At 37.3% G+C, this 11,302-nt stretch overlaps 1 pseudogene; it reads right to left on the minus strand.

The window, feature by feature from the left end:
• Nucleotides 1–3,682: 3,682 nt before the first annotated feature.
• LOC147665723 (uncharacterized) lies at nucleotides 3,683–11,092 on the minus strand (annotated as a pseudogene).
• Between the last annotated feature and the right edge of the window lie 210 nt (nucleotides 11,093–11,302).

The following is an 11,302-nucleotide window of genomic DNA, read 5'->3' on the forward strand; positions in this document are numbered from 1 at the left end:
CAGAGGCGGCCCTAACAAGACAAATCATAGGGGACTGCCTCAAAAGAGATAAAGGCAAACCATCCCCTGGCTGAAATACGTCAAGAAATCTCTAGTAGAAATTGATTGCTCTAACTTCTTTACATCCCCAGACTCCATCACACCCGAGAGCAAGACCCTGGTGAAAAAACTCTTCTCCGCACAGCTTAAGTCGTCAAGAGCAGAAAAAGAAAACCATAAACCCACTAACCTTTTCTATAATGAACTCACAGTGAAGCATGGCATGGAACCTTATTTAAGGGTCATGTTTAACGCCCAGGATCGCTTCGTCATGACCCGCTTCAGACTTAACATGCTCCACCACCTCCTCGCGGTCCCGGCTGGGTTCACTCACACTGTGGAGGAGAAGGGTACCTGCGGCTGCGACCACAGGTCTCCGCAGGATACCCTTCACTTTGTCTTACTGTGCCCATTGTACACTATGCCAAGACGCAAGTTCCTGGTGGGGATCTTGAAAGACCTAAAGTTTAAACATGCAAGATTGGCCTTGAGGTTCTTACAGGAAGCGGAGGATGCTTACACCCTTTTTTGTACCATAAACTTTATTCGAATAGCAATAAGACTGAGGAATACTAGAGAAATTGGCCCCTAACATCACTCGTCCCCTTGAACATTTAAATTTATGATCCCCCTGTCTTTTTAGAGTGTCAGATAATTTTAACATTTATACCTTTTTATGGAAATTCATTGACGTTTTTTAAACATTTTGTGTGTACTTTGTATTTGTGCTTTTATGGTGTCTTTTTAAGAACCGAATAAAGATTACAAATTGAAATTGAATTACTACTCTTTCCTTTGCAGTTTTTTCGGTCCACCCATAAATTCTCCTTAATTTGATGAGCAATATTATTAAATTGATCTATGATATCCTGGCTATTTGAATTCTCGTCAAGTATAGCCAGGAAACTAGGTAGGCACTTAGATATTAACTTAGCCAGGAAATCACCAGGGACCACCTGGTTCCACTTGAGAGAATAGCCATTTTGTCTTGTCAGGGTTACATCAGAGATGTTCTGTCTGGGTGGTTGTCCAGAGCTCAACTGCCGAAGAGGGATTAGAATCTCCAGGACTAGGGGATAATGGTCACTTAATGCACTGCCCAGGGTATGACAGGTTTTGGTTAAGTGTCCAAGGCTGGCAGAGACTAGGATAAAATCTATCGTTGAGGATGCGCCCCTGCCTATGAATGTTGGCTCAAAGGGAAACTCAGAATAGCCAACTTCATTTGCATACTCCAAGTCCCCTGAGAACATGATATCATTTAGCAAATCTCTGCATAAAGAGTGCTCAAAATGTGTCAATGTTGCTATCATGGTCAAGCATAATACCGCAAACTCCATGTCTACCCTTTTTGCAGATAGTGCAATTAAAATCGCCTCCCCATATTACTGACAAGTCCATACGGTTATTATCTATTTATTTATTTAACTCATTGCCCAGTTTTTTTAATGTGACAACATATCCATAGAAGAAATATTATTATAAAAATTAATAATTAAGATACAGGCCTGTTTAGTTATATATATCTTCACCAGCTGATAATAAGGACTGCCAGAAAGTAATTGTACTTTCTGGTATTGGAGCTGGTTTGATAAAAATATGCACAGGCCACCTTTTGCCCTGCCATGTGCAACCTCCACTGCCAGTGTAAAGATGGTTTCATAACCAGGAAGATGGAGTGGCGCTATTAACCATGTCTCCTGAATACACAGGATATCAAACTCATTTATAGTATCTAGCCAGATTGGGTTTGTTATTTTAGCCCTGAGTCCTGCAACATTCCAAAACATTATGCAGCTCAAATCCCCATTATCTACAAGGGGACAGCAGGACACAGTTCAGCAGAGCCCGCATATTACCTGTGTCCGTTGGTTCGGAGCAGGTGGCGAGGGATGTTTTTTTCTTTTCACTTCAAGCTTTAACCAAAACAAAGGCCTGATTTAAAGGGCCTTCATACCTTCTTTTGTTGACCTATGCTGGATGGGAACCGTGTGAGCCTAACACCTTATCACTAATACTATTGAAGAAAACAAACGCACACAGCTTATCACTTCACAAGTGCTTTAGATATTTGGCAGGTTTTTCACATTGTTCAACCCCTTATGTAAGAGAGGTTCATGCACTGTAAGAATGCAAGATGTATCAGTTTGTATGAATAACTACACAAATGATGATTTAAATGGCACATACTTTTTTGTATTCAATTCTTTTATAGCATTTTATTTAATTCTTTTGTAAAACTACTCATCCCACAATGAATCATATAAGTGTGTAAATCAATGTATAGGAAATATTACATAAGACAATGAGGGTTATAAGGCGTTGAAATCACATATCATCCATACTTGTAGACCATCTATATTGAGACTAAATGGTTTGGTAAAACACAAAGTTTGGATATAAAATGTATCACAGTGATTGGGTTGTCTGTACTAACAAGAATATTACTTTCCAAAGGAACCCTTCTTTGCAGTTTTTGAATGACTACAGATTGAGACAAAAAAAACAATAACACTCTAAACCTACAGTTTTCATACTGCTTCTTGATGCCCAGAGATAGATCACTGTGCTATAGTACAAGTAATGCAACTTATGAACTGGAAGTAACAAAATGTAGTCTACTTACCTATCTACATAAAATAAAAATCTATCATCCGGATGTTATACAGTGTGCTTTGCAGCAGTCACATAACCCAGTGTACTACTGAGACAAGCTACTCACTCCTCCCCCAGCGTGCATGATTAGTATTCTCCTGGTGTCATTAGTCTTTGTTCCTCAGGCGCACAAGACTAATATCCCCTCTGCATCATACTAGACACATGGCTGACTGTGAACCACAAGATCAACTCAGTAACCTCGGTCTGTTTCAATACCCCCAGCCTGCTGCGAAAGACCCTCAGATGGATCCCCACGAAATCCAGAAATACCATCAACCACATGCTCATCAGCAGCAGACTCAACTATGGCAACACACTCTATGCGGGAGTTACCCAGAAAAACTTCTGCAAGCTCCAGAATGTCCATTGACCTCCCCCGGCACAGCCACATCAGTCAGCACCTCTGCTAACACCACTGGCTCCCGGCAGACAAAAGAATAACCTTCAAACTCCTCACCCAGGCCTATAGGCCCTCCACAACCCCGGACCTGCATACCTGAACAGCTGCCTCTCCTTCCATGCACCCAAAAGACACCTCCGCTCCCGCCAGGTCACCCTGGCCACCACCCCACAACCAGAGGAAAGTCCTGCTCTTCCCTCACTGCTTAATCCTGGAACACCCAACCCCTCCACCTCATACTATCTCCCATGCTACCCCATGTTCAGGAAGGACCTCAAGACCTGGCTTTTCGAATGACCCCAGCACTTGGATCTGCTTCCCAACTCCCCCCAGAGCCATGAGACCCTCATGGGTGAGTAGTTGCGCTTTACCAACCCTTGATTGATTGGTTGGTTGGTTGATTGAACTGGGAAACACACTAATATGAATAAATTAATTTTGTGTCAGTAAACATACTTTTCTTTGCTTGAGAAGGTGTTAATGAAAAATAAAAAGACTCAGAGTCTAGGTGGTTATGACCAGAAAAATATGCACATTTGTCCATATATGTTTTAGAAAACTCACCTGGGCAGTAGGACAATTTTCCTATTGTGTATGATTGAAAGCAGTGCGTGGAACACTAGCTCTGTGTAAATAATGATGTGCATAATGGAGAAAACAAAACAAAAACAAAACAAAAACAAAACTTTCTCCATAATTTGCAGAATTTAGGTACAAACATTAATTTTCAAATACAGTGTAATGTTCAAGGTCTGTGAGCATTGAAGAAACTGTTTTATTGTCCTAGTCATCGGACATAAAAACAGGGGTAATCACATTACACATCCCCACCTTAAATACATAAGGAATCTGCAGCATTTCTGTAGGACTAAAAATATCATATGGGACCTTATCCCAAACAATTATATCATGTACTGGATGTGCAGAAATATTTACAAGAGACAAGTCTCTTCACACTTTGTGTGAAGATAAATTAGGTTTCAATACCTCCACTACCAGTACTGCAGCAGAGCATTCTGGGAGATAATGACCATTTATTAGCATAAAGAAAACAGTCACAAATCCAATCCAAAGATGCAAGAAAAGCAATGAAATGGCAATCCAAAGGTAACACCAAGGTGGAATTTGATAAGTGTGCTTCAGCCACCTTAAGAAAAGCATGTACGCCATGAAATGAAGTGTTAGAAGAATCAGAAGAAAAGTCATCTGTATCCATAAAATAACCGGAAAAAGTTTGTTGAAAAACAGGAGCCATTGTAGGGCAGAAGAGAACTAGTAGACACCTCCAAAGGAGGTTCATCATAAATATATATGTTGTTGGAAGTAGAAGAAGCAAGTTGTACACTCACATTTGATGTATTGTTTTGCTCCTATTTACAGCGGTAATAGGAATCAACAATATTTCATTTTCTGCCTTCTCCAGCCAAGGAGAAAAAACATTTGTGTTGCTGAAAACATGTAGAGGAAGTTCCAGTAGGGTAGTGAGAGGAGTCAAGGAACTACCCATGTATCTTCATGGCCTGCTGTGTAGTACCACGTAATGTAACTTTACTTGGTCAATTGAGACAAATGGCATGTCTTCACAACCAGCAAGGGGTGGCAAGATCACTGTTTTTGTACTTTGAAAGCCAAGGATTAGCACCGGTGCGTGGTATGGTGGGATGAATACCTTTTTTAGGTCAATTCTCTCCCAAACTAAATCCCCAACTTTATGAATCCAGCCAGAAAATGCTGGTTTATCCCTCACTCTGGAAGTGGTAGGCTTTTTGGTAGGGTCATTAGGCCGCTCGTCTTTGAAGTCTTGTAATTCCTGTAAGTTAGTGAAACGTTAATCTATGTCAAAAGGTGTATCTGCCGTGACTGCCCCAGGACAGTCAAGATCTGGAAATCATATTTGGATTGCAAACATATGGGGTTCAGCCACCCAAATTTCATCTAGGCAGAATATTTAATAGTGGTGGCTGGTGACATTTGAAAGTGGTGCCCCGTAACCTTTCTGTCGGAGTCAACCGGGGCGAGCGAGCGCAGTGAGCGAGCACAAACATCTTAAGTGGGGTCCGGGTGGGGGGGCATTCTGTCCTGAATTTATTTTCATAAAAGTGTGGGTAAACTGTGCATTTTCAAGCAAATTTGAGAAGCAAGAAGGTTAAAAAAACAATTGTGAAAGTGCAGTTATTACAATAACAAAGGGATGTCATATAACAACATGTAGATACTGCCACAAAGTTGTTTATTTATAAAAATGGGTCTAATTGGTGAACATTATAGCATAAGTAATCAAATACGTTGGCTTGAAGCCATACAATATTCAGTCAGGCCTATCGGGGACAGCATGTAATATTGCAATAATTCAGGGTCTGACACATTACCTAGGAGCTATATATTTCCAAAGCGGAAAATCATCTGCTTATAAAAATTTTCTTCCAAATACAAAAATGGATGCAAAGTGGTGGAGCATTGGTGCCACAGAAAATGCAGCGCCGGCCTGATACAGTTGGCCTAGTTGTATCTCAAAAGTTGGAAACTGTGTGCCAGTATCTAATGCCCTGTATACAAAAAATTGCCAACTTCACCTTACTTGACACCTCCCAATTGAGGAGAACAAACCAGTATTACTATATGGTCTGTTTGGTATATTTACTATATTACCTTTTTGCTTTTTTATTTCATTATATTCGAAAAAGTTTGGGTACAAATATGACACTTAAATACATTCAACAATTTCAACATAAGAACTCAAAGCAAATTACATGCCACATTGCATATTTAAATCAAAGCAAATTACATTCCGCATTGCATATATAAACACCACATAAATTACATTACATATATAGACACCATATTAATTTTGATCAACAATTAGACTCACATAAATGATATCTAACTAAACAAAGGACAAAGTGAACATTTAGATACTATTATTCAACAAGTAGCAAATTAATCCATACTAAATTTTTCAAAGTCATTAAATGTACTGCAAATTAATGCATTACAAAAAAAAGAGTATCTAATGCCCACATTTTTACATGTGCATTAATAACGTGTTTGCCTCTAATAGTATGATGATACACCAGCATACCACAGTACAGCCCATGTGACATCACAGACAGAACATTCACTGATGCTCACTATGCCAATCAGCCACTCAAGCTGCCTGCTTTGCAGTTCGTGATGCAATAACAGGTGCAGGTAACCAAATATACAGGTTCCAGTTTCACACATTATTAGCATTCAGTAACTACAGTTCCAATGCCACTATACAAATATATCAAGAAAGTGATCCCAACGGATGTTGGAAGCATCCCCTGGTGCTCCACTCTTGTGTGACTGGAATGGTCCAGATCAGTTATTTTAAACATAAGTTCATGAAAGTCTTTATGTTGGAATAGTCTTATTTTTAATCATAAGTTCATGTTTTATTCCATACTGTTCATTTCCATGATTAGTGATATTTAATCAAAACAACATGATTTTCAGTCCATTGCATTTCGGGCTGAATCGCCCTTCATCTGAGACCAGAAACTAGAAGCAAGACAAAATAATCTATTCAAGTGTCTGTAAACAGTAAAACATACATAGGTAATATACATACAATTCATGTTCAGTCAAGAGTGAATATTCGTGATTAAATCCAGTGTGCAAACCCCAAGTGTGCATGGTGAAAACATAAAACATAAAATAAAGCCGTCCTCACTTACATCACATATTGTTCTTTCTATAATGGCTTGTCAGATCGCTGGTCAAAAACTGGAAGAAGCACAAGGTGTTAATACGCTGATGTGCTATGTTAAGTTATGATAAGAAAAATGAAAAGTCTAATCAGAATGCTCTAAACTTACTTATTCGACGCGCAGCATCTCTTGTGATTAAACTCGTCCATGGGTGAATCCACGTCTGACGCGAAGCAGCCTGAATCGGCTATACAAATGTAGCCATCACAAAAGAACCAGTAGAACATGCAAGGTCATTTAAAATAATCTGTGATGGGTCTCGATTGCCCCTTCAAAAGTCGCTTCTTACCAGTGTGTAGGTGGGTTAAGTTGCATAAGGTCAACTAAAAATATGAAAGGGGCAGACAATTATCAAGCAAGGATTACACTTTCAAAATTCATCTGGTCTTTACAGTAACTAAGCAAGCATTAACAACGCCAATAGGTCTTGCTTTATGTGAGAGGAATTGGCTTTGTCAATGTTTTATTTTATTTAATGATCTATTATCCTATTCTGCAGTGCGACTGGGAGTGGAGTGCGAAAGGCGCTCCCCACAGCATTATAGTACTTATGGTGCTTCTAGGGCAAAGCACGGCCTGGTTCTGCATGCAATATGCAAAGCTGATAAAAAATATGGACAAAAAAACACAGACAATATTCTGATTAACGAATGTCTGACATAATATCGACAGACAGAATATCGATATGCAAAAATATCGGAGCAAAAATATCGACAGCAAAAATATCGGAATCCTATCTTTATTAAGGTAAGTACAAAATTATCGAAAAAATAATATCGTAGTACAAAAATATCGGAATCAAAAATATCGTTTTTTTAAATGTATTAATAATAATGTAAAAATTTTTTTAAAATACATATAATTTTACAACTATTAAATTAAAATATTAAAACAAAATTAAAATTAATACATATACATTTAAAACACTTAATAATTTAAAGTAATTTTAATTTTTTTCATGTAATTTATTTGATTTAATGTAATTTTTTTTTGTTTTTACCCTGTACGCCTGTACCCCAAAAACCTAAAACTGACCCTGAACCCTAAAAATATCCCTGTACCCCAAAAACCCAAAACTGACCCTGAAATCTAAAAATACTCCTTTACCCCAAAACTGAAAACTGACCCTTATCCCTAAAAATACCCCTTTTCCCAAAAACTGAAAACTGACCCTGAACCCTAAAAATACCCCTTTACCCAAAAACTGAAAACTGACCCTAAACCCTAAAAATACCCCTTTACCCAAAAACTGAAAACTGACCCTGAACCATAAAAATACCCCTTTACCCATGAACTGAAAACTGACCCAGAACCCTAAAAATACCCCTTTACCCAAAAACTGAAAACTGACCCTTATCCCTAAAAATACCCCTTTACCCAAAAACTGAAAACTGACCCTGAACCCTAAAAATACCCCTTTACCCAAAAACTGAAAACTGACCCTGAACCCTAAAAATACCCCTTTACCCATAAACTGAAAACTGGCCCTGAACCCTAAAAATACCCCTTTACCCAAAAACTGAAAACTGACCCAGAACCCTAAAAATACCCCTTTACCAAAAAACTGAAAACTGACCCTGAACCCTAAAAATACTCCTTTACCCAAAATTAATTAATATTATTTAATTACCAATTAATTATTAATTAACAATAACAATAAAGTAAATATATTAGCACATTTGCTGTAATTAATTTAATTTAATAATTAATATTATTTTTCCCAATTAATTAATTAAGAATAACAATACATTATATATAAAAAAAATACTATAATTAATGTAATTAAATAATGAATATTAATTAATTACCAACTAATTAATAATTATAAATATGTAAAAAATTATATTAATTAATTAACTAATTAATAGAAATTAATTACCAAATAATTATTAATTAAAATATGTACAAACATATATCAATTAATGAATTATTATTAAATTACTTCCCACCCTATTCCCCTATAAACCCATAACCCGCTACAGAACATATTTATCAATTAATTAAAAATAATTAAAAATTATTTCTCAATTAATTAATTAATAATTCCTACTAATTAATAATCAATTTAACATAATTAAATTACTTCCCACCCTATTCCCCTATAAACCCACAACCCGCTACAGTAGTAAAAGACAATATTTAATTAAATTACATTAAAAATAAATAATAAAGCATAATAAATACAATATAATATACACTAAATTTATTTAAAAATTGATATTAGTAACATCAAAGTTATTAATTTCGATATTATTGACATCTATATTTACAACTTCGATATTACTGATATCATACCAATATCGATATTAAGACTGTCGATATTACTTACCTTCGATATTTTGTCCCATCGATATTTAAACTTCGATATTTTTGTATATCGATATTTAAAAATTGATATTTTGTCTGTGTACCCTGATTAACACGGTGTGCAGACCACCCCTTGTGATGTATAAAAGTTTTCTGCCCATTTAAGCTGGTTTTTGCACCCGAATGAACAACGACATTGAGTTGAAGGACTTCTTTACTTCAAAAGATTCCACATAATTCCAAGCAGTACATTCTTCAGTAATGTGAATAGTTCGGGAAGAACGGCATGGATAGACAAAATGTGGCATCATGTCTTTACAATTGTTTATATATGAAGAATACGTAAAACTGTAGTGACAGATGTGAATTAGTTTTGTGGGAACTTTTCTGTGTAGATCGCGTTGCAGGGTGGGGATAAAATGCACCTTGGAAATTGTAGTAGATGAAGAAAGAGTGTGTTGGAAAGGTGTCGGGGATTGGAAGTTAGTTATGGTGGAATGATATCAACCGCACAACGGTTTAGTAGAGGGGTGATACGGAGGGAAAGGGGAGGTATTTCTCGGCCTGACATTTGAGTGATTAAGGGAATGCATAGCATAATATATGTTGGTGGAGGTGAGTGAGGTTTGAACACGAGAGGTTTAGAATATGCTTTTGGTAGAAATACAGTGATTTTGATGAATTCCACAAGATACTGTTTTTTAATGATAGATTTACCGCGTATATACTGTAATAATGTAAATTAAAGGACTAAATGGCACAGATTTAACTTGTAAATTTGTCGATCCACAGCTTTCCCTGATGAAGGGCTGACATATGCCCGAAATACACTGGGTTCTAAATAAAGAATGGCTGCTCTGAACTTTTTATGCGTTTTGTGATCGTTTCCTCGAAGAGGCCCGGATAGGCACACGTGATTATGTGAAGCTGAAAAACGCATCTCAGGATAAATGTGGATTCTCTTAAATGGCTTGGAAAGACAAGATAAAACACGAAAGACTATGGATTACAAATGAAGATTTATTCAAAATATGAGATTAAAATGTTGAAAAGATTTAAGGATCTATCAGCCTGATTCATCAAGCCGAAATCGGCTCGCAAAGGGCCAGATTCTGAGAATCTGGCCCTTTGCGAGCTCTATTTTTGCATTTGGGATTCATCATCCCAAATGCAAAAATCGGTAATAGCGATGTCGCAGTTTCAAGAGGAATTACATTTAAGGAATCTCTATTTGAGATTCCTTAAATGCAATTCATCATCCATTAAAAAATTGCGAATTTGCAATTTCGGCCCGTTATTTACAGCAAGGTCAAACCTCGTGGTAAATAGCGAAAACTTAGAAAAATGCTTTAAAAAGCATTTTTCTAAGTTGCATGTTGCACACACACATGTCCTTTGGACATGTGTGTGCACAACACCTGTTTCAATTTGCATTTAAGGGGTGCTACAGGGTGTCCTCTGGACACCCCTGGCACCCTTTAAATCGCTATCTTATTTGCGATTAGCTAATTGCTAATCGCAAATAAGGAATACTCCCCATTCATTCCTATGGGCCTTTTGGCCTTTTCGCCTATAGGAATGAATGGGGAGTTATTCCTTATTTGCGATTAGCAATTTGCTAATCGCAAATAAGGATTGTGTAGGAATCGCAAATCTTTTTGCGATTCCTACATGAATCCCGTTTTGCGAGTCTGTAATAGTGATTCCTTATGAATCACTATTATAGACTCGCAAAATGGGTCTATGATGAATCAGACTGTATTATCCTATTCTGCAGTGCGACTGGGAGTGGAGTGCGAAATGCGCTCCCCACAGCATTACAATGTTTTGTTTAGCCATGTTGTACAGCAGCTTATCTGAAAAGTAAATAGTAAATAAAAAAACACTATCCCCGGGTCAGCACATCAGACACATTTTTTTGGTTTACTTTCAGCAATGCTGCACAACGGTACGACATGCTATAACACACTGACAAAGTCATTAGCTCTCGCATAGACGAGATTCTTTGCTAATGGCTTTGCTAATGCTTTTTACCAGGTGTTCTATATATGAATACTTTTTTGCTCCTGACAGGCACTGAGAGAAACTCGCACTGATTTCAACCACAACTCAATTGTGGCCATTCATAAAAACCTGGATGCAGCCTAATTCATATTATGTACTATAC

Source organism: Lissotriton vulgaris, unplaced genomic scaffold (assembly GCF_964263255.1).
Source record: "Lissotriton vulgaris unplaced genomic scaffold, aLisVul1.2 SCAFFOLD_5363, whole genome shotgun sequence".
Taxonomy (NCBI): Eukaryota; Metazoa; Chordata; class Amphibia; order Caudata; family Salamandridae; genus Lissotriton; species Lissotriton vulgaris.